This window comes from Pinus tabuliformis, chromosome 5_2 (genome assembly GCF_031772625.1).
Source record: "Pinus tabuliformis cultivar Carrire ecotype Pingquan chromosome 5_2, CPIR1, whole genome shotgun sequence".
In the NCBI taxonomy this organism is placed as follows: Eukaryota; Viridiplantae; Streptophyta; class Pinopsida; order Pinales; family Pinaceae; genus Pinus; species Pinus tabuliformis.
The window spans coordinates 208,864,713-208,874,518 of record NC_142306.1 but is presented as its reverse complement, the minus strand read 5'-3'; positions in this window follow the sequence as shown (position 1 = coordinate 208,874,518).

The window sequence follows — 9,806 nt, the reverse complement described above, 5'->3', positions numbered from 1 at the left end:
ATGAGGCTAAGCGTGGTTTGATGTGGACCTAGAACCTTGTCTTTTCAGCCTTAGACAAATCTAGGATCTAACACAACCTTTACCTTCTGAAAAAATCTCAATTGAACAAGCATGTTTAGATATAAAAAAACAACTTGATTTTTTTTTCACGGCAAGTGTTGTCCAATTGTAGATATAAAACTTCACAAAGATTACCATACCAATGAGAAAGCACATCATGAATTATGGTTATTGTTAGATTTTCATCATTATGAATATTTGGAGTTGTGAAATACACCCTTTGCAACATTTTCCAGTTGAAGACCATACAACTAGCTAAGTGATACTGAGTAAAATTTTCCTCCTGTAAATTTTTGGGAGTGGGAACAAAATGTGGTAAAAGTGTTTTCTTCTGGTCCATACCATCAATTATCAAACCCAAATATTTATTCGGATTATCATAACACTTCTTTTGATGCTTGTACAACTTTTTCCTTTCACTTATTTATTGTTCGTGATGCTCCTGAAGTTCTTTGACAATTGAATCTAGACAACATAAAAGAAAGCCATTAAGAAATACATTTTCATAGTTGATGACTATACAATTTTAATAGTTAAAGTTATGAATACTTACCTCTTTTTGACCTTTCAAATTTGTCCCTTTTTTATTTAAGAGGAGCAAATGTAATGCAAATCCCCATCCTTGTCTTCTTAGAAATATGCACATTGTTGAATTCCTTCTTCCATACCTTCACAAAATATTGATATGTAATAAACCGACCATGTTCCTCAACACCTTCTACATATTATTTGTATAAGTTGTAGATTTCTCATCTTGAAAAATTATCTGGAATATGTATTGTCTCCCTATTTGGCATACACTCTCCCTGCTTTGAAAATAAATCTTTCATCCATGACATTGCAGTATTTGATAATGGCCCAAACTGTCATTTATGATGTACTTTTGAATAAAATGTGGGATCCTTTTCCAAATTTTCATGGATTCTCGAGAGACGAAAATTACTCATCGAATGAAACATTTTGAAATCCTTTCTACATATAAATAAAGACCCAATATGATAATCATAACCTGAAAATGTAGATTGCATGCACCCAACTAAATATGAATTTTGCATGCTTTTATTCATTGACAAATATATCTTCCTTTTCTCTAATGCAAATTTGAAATCTATATGTTTCAAGCAATATTTTTGACAACATTTGCTTGAAATGAGAGCGCTGATAGAATTTCTTCTCATCAGATATTCTACTCTACCCCTTGTTTAACTAGAACGTCTTGCATTGATACGAAAAGTTCTACTCCTACTCCTCGATACAATATTTCTTGGCAACATCTCCATCATTGGATCATCATTTGTATAAGTATTTTCATCATCATTATGAGGAATGTTATCCACACTATGATCAGCTATGATTTCCAATTATTGACTTGGAGGATATTCTTCATCTCTACTGTCATAGTCCTCAGAATTGGGACTAAATGGAAAATTTGACTCAATGTTTATTGGATATTCTTCCTATGTGCATTGTTAGTGTTGCTTTCATAATCCATAGAATTAGGAATATGTCAAAAATGTGATTGTCTACTCACTAAAAATGCTACATCCTGTGCTTTGTCACTGCTACTCTCATAGTCCTTAGGATTTGGACTAAGTGCTTCATCATGTCCTTCATCACTACTTTTCTCATAGTCCATATGATTAGGACTAAGAGGACACTGTGACACTCCATCCTTTTGAAATTTTTCATGCTGCTCTTCATCACTGGTGCTCTCATAGTCCATAGGATTAGGACTAAGTGGAAACCGTGACACTCCATTCTTTTTAAATTCGTCATCATTCTCTTCATCACTAATTCTCTCATAATCCATTGGATTAGGACTAAGAGGACACTGTGACACTCCATTCTTTTGAAAATTTTCATCATGCTCTTCATCACTGCTACTCTCATAGTCCATAGGATTAGGACTAAGTGGAAACTGTGACACTTCATTCTTTTGAAATTCTTCATCATGTTCTTCATCGTTGCTACTTTCATAGTCCATAGGATTAGGACTAAGTGGAAAATATGATACTCTATTCAGTTGAAATTATTCATCACTGTTGCTCTCATAGTACATAGGATTACGACTAAGAGGATAGTGTGACACTCCATTCTTTTGAAATTTTTCATCATGCTCTTCATCACTACTGCTCTAATAGTCCATAGGATTAGGACTAAGTGGACACCATGACACTCCATTCTTTTGAAATTTGTCACCATGCTCTTCATCACTGCTGCCCTCATAGTCCATAGGATTAGGACCAAGAGGACACTGTGACACTCCATTCTTTTGAAATTTTTCATCATGCTATTCATCACTGTTTCTCTCATAGTACTTAGGATTGGGACTAAGTGGATACTGTGACACTCCATACTTTTGAAATTTGTCATTATGCTCTTCATCATTGCTACTCTCATAGTCCATAGGATTAGGACTAAGTGGACATCATGACACTCCATTCTTTTGAAATTTGTCATCATGCTCTTCATCACTGCTGCTCTCATAGTCCACAGGAGTAAGACTAAGTGGTGTTAAGTTATGGTATGTTCTATGATTATAACAATTTACTTCTTTTTCTTATTATATTCCACAGATTAGCAATCACATGTACATAAAGTAAAGTGTAGGTAGAACATTAAACGATCGACAGAAAATAAGCCAAGACAAGAGACACAAGATGTGGCGGCTAGCTAGGGACAAACCCCACATTGTGTGCGGAAACCCTTTGATCAAATCTTCTTTTATCTTCGATAATTCAACAAAGAGAAATAGTACAAAAAATATGATTTATATCAGTAGTAGCAAACCCTAGATCAACAGCAGCATCATCATGAAACTACGGTAGACGATATCTCACAAACCAACCGTCGGATCGACTTGATTCCACCACCAAACGTTGCAGCTTCCAGAGGAGGTTCAAATGAACCTACAATGTATTTCATATGAGGATATCTTCTAGTCCATGCAGGTCAATCTTTACTTCTACAGTTGCAGCTTTAGTTTCAACAGCTTCCTTCAAACTAGGGCAATCGATATCTTGCGAACCGTCTGTCTGATTGACTTGATTACACCACCAAAAGTTGCAAATTTCATGGGAGGTTCAGCTGAACCTTCAACATAGTTCAGATGAGGAGATCTTCTAGTCCACATAGGTCAATATTTACTTTTGTAGTTGCAGCTTCAGTTTCAGCAACTTCTGGCTTCACATGTGTGAGGGAGAGACCCTTTTTTGTGGAGTAGAGAAGAGACTCTTTTCTGCGCACTAGAGAGAGAGAGATGTGATGAGATGAGTGAGTCCAAATGTGGAAAATTCCTCCTGTATTTATACACAATGTTGGTGTTTGAATAGATGCGACTGTTGGGCTTCTGAGCCTACATGAGTTGTAGGTTGGCTTGATAATAATTCCATAATCAAAATAAATTCATATCTCCATGAATACTTATCGGAATCAGATGATCTTTATATCAATCCTACACCTCTCGACGAGATGAATCTAATAAAAATATTACCAGCCACGAATAAGATGACCCACATGAAGTTTTCCCCTAGTTTCCAATTTTAACACTCCCTCCCAACTAGGGATAACTTCATCTGCAATATGGCTATTAGTCATTACTATTCGTCCATCAAATGTACTACCTTGTATAGCCTGACCCTTATCTTGCTCTACTCTATTATGCCTGTTCTACTTTGTCTTGATCTGACCTGTACTGATGTGTGTTGCTTTACTCTATTCTTCTCTGCTCTTGCATTGTTTTGTTCTGCCCTAGTTTTGTCTGAATTATGAAGAAGAAGAAATGATAGAGGATGTATCATACTGACTCAAAGTCAGTCACAGAGTATGTAACACTAGTTCCAGACCAGTCTCAACCGACCTGAAGTCAGCATCATAGTGGGTACAACTCTACTGGTCCCATACTAGTATCATCCTCCACTGACTCAAAGTCAGTCTCACAGTGCGTACCACTAGTCCCAGACTAGTCTCAACTGACTCGAAGTCAGCTTCATAGTAGGTACCACTCCTACCACTGGTCCCAGACCAGCATTGCAGTCTCAGAGAGTGTACCACTAGTCCTAGACAAGTCTCAACTGACCCGAAGTCAGTGTCATAGTACGTACCACTCTCACTAGTCCCAAACCAGTACTGCACTGACACGAAGTCAGTCTAAGAGTATGTACAACTGGTCCCAAACCAGTCTCAATTGACCTGAAGTCAGTTTCATAGTATGGTACAAATCCTACCACTGGTCCCAAACCAGTATCATTGATCCCATATCAATGGAGGTCATCCTAGCATATGGAGTACGATAGATACAACGATGCGTCCATCGGTACTACTATGGTCCCTAACTTCATTTCCCTGCTCATTCATCAGATGAGAAGTACTTCCCATAAGTCCCAGACTATATGGGTAGGATGCCTTGATAGGAGAACTTAATCAATCCTGTCCTCAAAGGAGAACACATCACATCAATCCAGGCCTCACAGGAGAACACATCAATCCTCCTACAGTTGCCATGGAGAACACATCAATCGAGGCCTCGCAGGAGAACACATCAATCCTGCTACAATCGCCATGGAGAACACATCAATCCAGGCCGCCATGGAGAACACATCAATCCAGGCCTCATAGGAGAACACATCAATCCTGCTACAATAACCATGGAGAACACATCAATCCAGGCCTCACAGGAGAACTAATCATCCTGCTACACAAGAGAGCGAATCATCCTGTTCCAAAAGAGAGTGAATCATCTTGTCCCACAAGAGAGCGAATCATCTTGTTCCAGTGCACACCACTAGGGGAGGGTGAGTCACCCCGTGGTCATATGTTTCTCCTGTAAGAACCATAAGCCCTCAGAGCTCCCAGAGCTCAATGTATGCAACATACAGGATCCTTGTACAAGGGTTTCTTGATGACTCCAAGTAATTTGGGAAAATCACATATTATATCTTTCCTCGAGGCTTTGACAAGGTGTATCGACCTGTACATAATCTTAATGCGATGGAGCCTCCTTGCTCATCAACTTACGATATCCCAAATGATGTCTATCTATTGGAGAAATCGACGAATACGTGATCCCTCAATAATCGAATCCCACCTCTAGTTGTCACAAAGGATCACGGTGGTATCCAATGTAAATTCAAACAGCTCGCTAAAGAGCTTTCACAACCAAACTACCTCACAGAAGGCCATGCTAGCAGCAATATATTATGCTTCGGCAGTGCTCAAATCCACTGACTTCTACTTCTTTCTCATCCAGGATATCAAAGCAGATCCCAAGGTGAAACAACACCCAGAAGTGCTCTTATGGTCCACCACACTACCTGCCCAATTAGCATCAGTATATCCAAGTAGTATCACATCTCCGGTACTGTATCCTAACCCATTAGTAATTGTCCCACGAAGATATCTCAGAAGATTCTTGGCATCAATCAAGTGAGGCTCAACCAAATATGAGCTCACAATGCTAACTGTAAAACATGTGTTTGGACAGAGATTCACCAAGAACATCAATGCAAATGAGTTTATGAAACTTAAAGGCATTTCCCAAATCTGGTCCGACATCACTACCATATAACTTCTAAAATTTAAGATCCTTGAGGTATTCAAAGCCTTGCAGTCCATCATACCAAATATTTCCAATATCTTTACCACATATTTTCCTTGAGATAGGAAAATTTCCCCTGGCTTCTGCCACACTTCAAGTCCTTGGTCCTTCATTTCAAATTCAGAAGCCAACTCCCTCTTACATTTTTGAATGAGAGGGTCTACACCTGTTAGAAAGAGGTCATCCACATACAGCACCAGTATGAGAGGCTTGTCATTTTCAACCTTAAAGTAAAGGTTAGGATCAACTTCACTCCTAGTGAATACCAACTTCATCAAGTAGTTGTCAATCCTCTCATACCATGCTTGGGGTGCTTACTTCAGCCCATAGAGAGCCTTTTTCAACCTGCATACATGAGATTTTCGATCATAAATCTCAAATCCTTCGGGTTGCTCCCTGTAGACCTCTTCTTGGATTGAACCATGCAAGAACGTGGTCTTGACATCCATTTGATGTAGGTTCCATCCTTGTGAAGTGGCAAGGGCTATGATCGAGCGGATGGTGGTATATCTGGAAACAGGTGCAAATATCTCATCATAGTTTATACCTTCTTTTTGGGAAAAACCACGAGCAACAAAACGAGCCTTATACTTTTTTGTACTTCCATATGCTGCATGCTTTATCTTGTAAAGCCATTTGGAAGTAACAACTGTCTTGTCCTAGGGTCTGGTAACTACTTCCCAGACATCATTCTTCATAATAGACTCATATTCTTCGGTCATATCATCCTTCCATACTTGATGCTTGATGACACCTGAGAATGATGAAGGCTTATTTTGTATGATTGTTCTCATGATGGTTAGGTATCCCTGATACCTATTAGGTTTCTTACTTTTACGAAAGGTTCCTCGAGGTACATCATCTCCTTCAGCATAATTAAGTATTCCCCTAAGCCATGAAGGCCTCTTCCTAGAAGAAGAAGGCTCAGATGGATAAATAGGATCCATGGGTTCTTCCACATCAGGCATTGTTACATCATCTACCCATACAAACAACTTCCACAATTGTATGGTTTTTCCTTTCTACCACACCATTCTGCTTAGGAGTATGTGGTGTAGTAGTCTCCCTCTTAATGCCAGCCTCAAATATTCCTGAGTGAACCAACTGTAATATATCGGAGGTCTTGCTTTGACTTGAGGGGAATGGTCCCCTTTTGGGCTTTCCTTTGGCACATCACGGACATACACATTCTTTCTCTACTTGGAATTTGGGCATCCCTATTACCATCTATCTTACCTCAGGTAGAGCTTTGTAATGAAGGTGGCCAAACCTCTAATGCCAAGGTTCGGACTGAAGAGATTTCTCATAAGATATGACACCTAGCATACTTCCATCGACTTGATATAATGAATCAACACGAAACCCAAGAGTAAATCCATATTTAATGTTATTTTTCCATATATGTACCTTTCCATCGCTGAAGATTACCTTGTAGCCTTTGTCTCCCATTATTGAGATGGACACCAGGTTCCTTTTGAGGTCAGGTGCATTTAATACATCCTGGAATTTATAGCCTTTTTGAATGGTTGTCCTCTTCCTTGATTCCCAGCTCTCCTCTTACCTTTGTTATTGAATTTTCCATTCCTTTGATTGCCATCAGAGGGATTTTGATCATCGTCCTGGTGTGAGTCCTTTCTATCAGGGCACTCCCTTGCATAGTGATCTGCTTTATCGCAGATGTAACATTGCCATTTTCTTCCACCCTTTGGTCTAGCCTTTCCTTTAGTCTCGAAATTATTTTTTTTGTTATCATGAGAAAAAAAGGTAGCAGGAGGACCTTTAGGCATGGGCATTTCTTGCTCTTCTACCCTTGTTTCTTGTTGAATGCATCTAGCCATTAATTCCTCAAAACCAGGAATTACATTATTGTTCAAAAGAGTAGTCCTTAACACATACCATTCAGATGGTAATCCTCCAAGAGTCATGAGTGCCATTTCTCTATTAGTAATATTCTCCCCAATAGATAGGAGATCGTTCTTGATCTCGGTGATCCTTAAGAAGTATGCTTGCATACTCTCATATTTACCCTTCTTGATTTCCCTTAGCTTATTTCTAAGAAACAAAACTTGATTTCCATCATTAATTTTAAATAAACTCACCAGTCTATCATAGATTTCCTTGGAGGTGTTTAGGTCAGAGATGTAGGCCACCAAGTGCTTGTTGATAGAGTCCCATATGATCTTCTTCACTTTAATTCCTCCATTCTTCCATTTGTTCCTGGCAGCAGGAGGTGCACTTGATGAAGGCTCAACAATATTGCCTCTAACATGATCCAACACTCCTTGATCCTCAAGGGTTAGATCGATAGACATATTCCATCCGTGATAGTCAGTTCTCATGGAGCTTGTCTTCGGCAGGAAAGAGTGTTGAGGACCCCATCGTTCTTTTAGGATAGCCTTACCAATCTTCTCTTTGGTGATTACTCTTGCTCTTGCTCGGGCTTTGTCTTCACCTCAACTCTGATACCATGTTAAGTTATGGTATGTTCTATGCTTATAACAGTTTACTTCTTTATCTTATTATATTCCACAGATTAGAAATCACATGTAGATAAAGTAAAGTGCAGATAGAACATTAAACAATCGACAGAAAACAAGCCAAGACAAGAGACAAAAGACGTGGCGGCTAGCCAGGGACAAACCCCACAATGTGTGAGGAAACCCTTTTATCAAATCTTCTTTTATCTTCAATAATTCAGTAGATAGAAACAGTACAACAACTCTGATTTATATCAGTAGCAGCAAACCCTAGAACAACAGCATCAACATTAGCGGCTTCATCATCAAACTAGGGTAGACGATATCTCACAAACCGACCGTCGGATCAGCTTGATTCCAGCACCAAAAGTTGAAACTTCCAGAGGAGGTGTAGATGAACCTACAAATTAGTTCATATGAGGACATCTTCTAGTGCACGCAGGTCAATCTTTACTTCTACAGCTGCAGCTTCAGTTTTAGCAGCTTCCTTCAAACTAGGGTAGTCGATATCTTGCAAACTGTCTGTCAGATTGACCTGATTCCACCACCAAAAGTTACGACTTTCAAAGGAGGTTCAGATAAACCTACAATGTAGTTTATATGAGGATATGTTTTAGTCCATACAGGTCAATATTTACTTCTGCATTTGCAACTTCAATTTCAGCAGCTTCCATCTTCACATGTGTGAAGGAGCGACCCTTTTCTGTGCAGTAGAGAAGAGACTCTTTTCTACACAGTAGAGAGAGAGAGAGATGTGATGAGATGAGTGAGTCCAAATGAGGAAAATTCCTCCTGTATTTATACACAATGTTGGTGTTTGAATAAATGCGACTGTTGGGATTTTGAGCCTACATGAGTTGTAGGTCGGCTTGATAATAATTCCATAATAAAAATAAATTCATATCTCCTTGAATACTTATCGGAATCGGATGATATTTATATCAATCCTACACCTCTCGATGAGAAGAATCTAATAAAAAATTTATCAGCCATGAATAAGATGACCCACATGAATTTTTCCCCAGTTGCCAATTTTAACAAGTGGACATTGTGACACTCCATTCTTTTGAAATTCTTCATCATGCTCTTCATTGCTATTGCTCTCATAATCCTTAGGAATAAGACCAAGTGGAAACTGTGACTCTTTATTTATTCGAAATTATTCATCCCCTCTTTCATCAGTGCTGGTCTCATAGTCCTTAGGATTAGGACTAAGTGGAAGAATTTCCCTTATATTCGTCAATATGAATAGAGTTGTTATCTGATGAAGATGTTAATGCTTAATAAAGTGAAACTTCACTATCAAAAGAATCCATCCCTTTGAAATAGAAGATCTTAAATGATACAAAATCAGACTCTCCTAATGATATTATATAGCTTAAAGAATGAAATTTTCCCTCCAAAAATTTTGTTTCCTGTATTTCCCTCCATTATTTTATTCTACAATTTATTGAAAAATTTTAACTGATTTTTTTTTTATGAAATAAATCTTTAAATTTAAACTTGTAAACTAAATCTTTTACCTAAACTAATTTAATAGTCAAACCATATAATATTTGCTAGACAATTGAATTTTCTTTTAAATTTTTATAATACCTTCTAAAACAAATTAATCCCACATTCACTATGCTGTAAAACAATTCCATAATATTCGCTTTATCATAGTTTCCTAT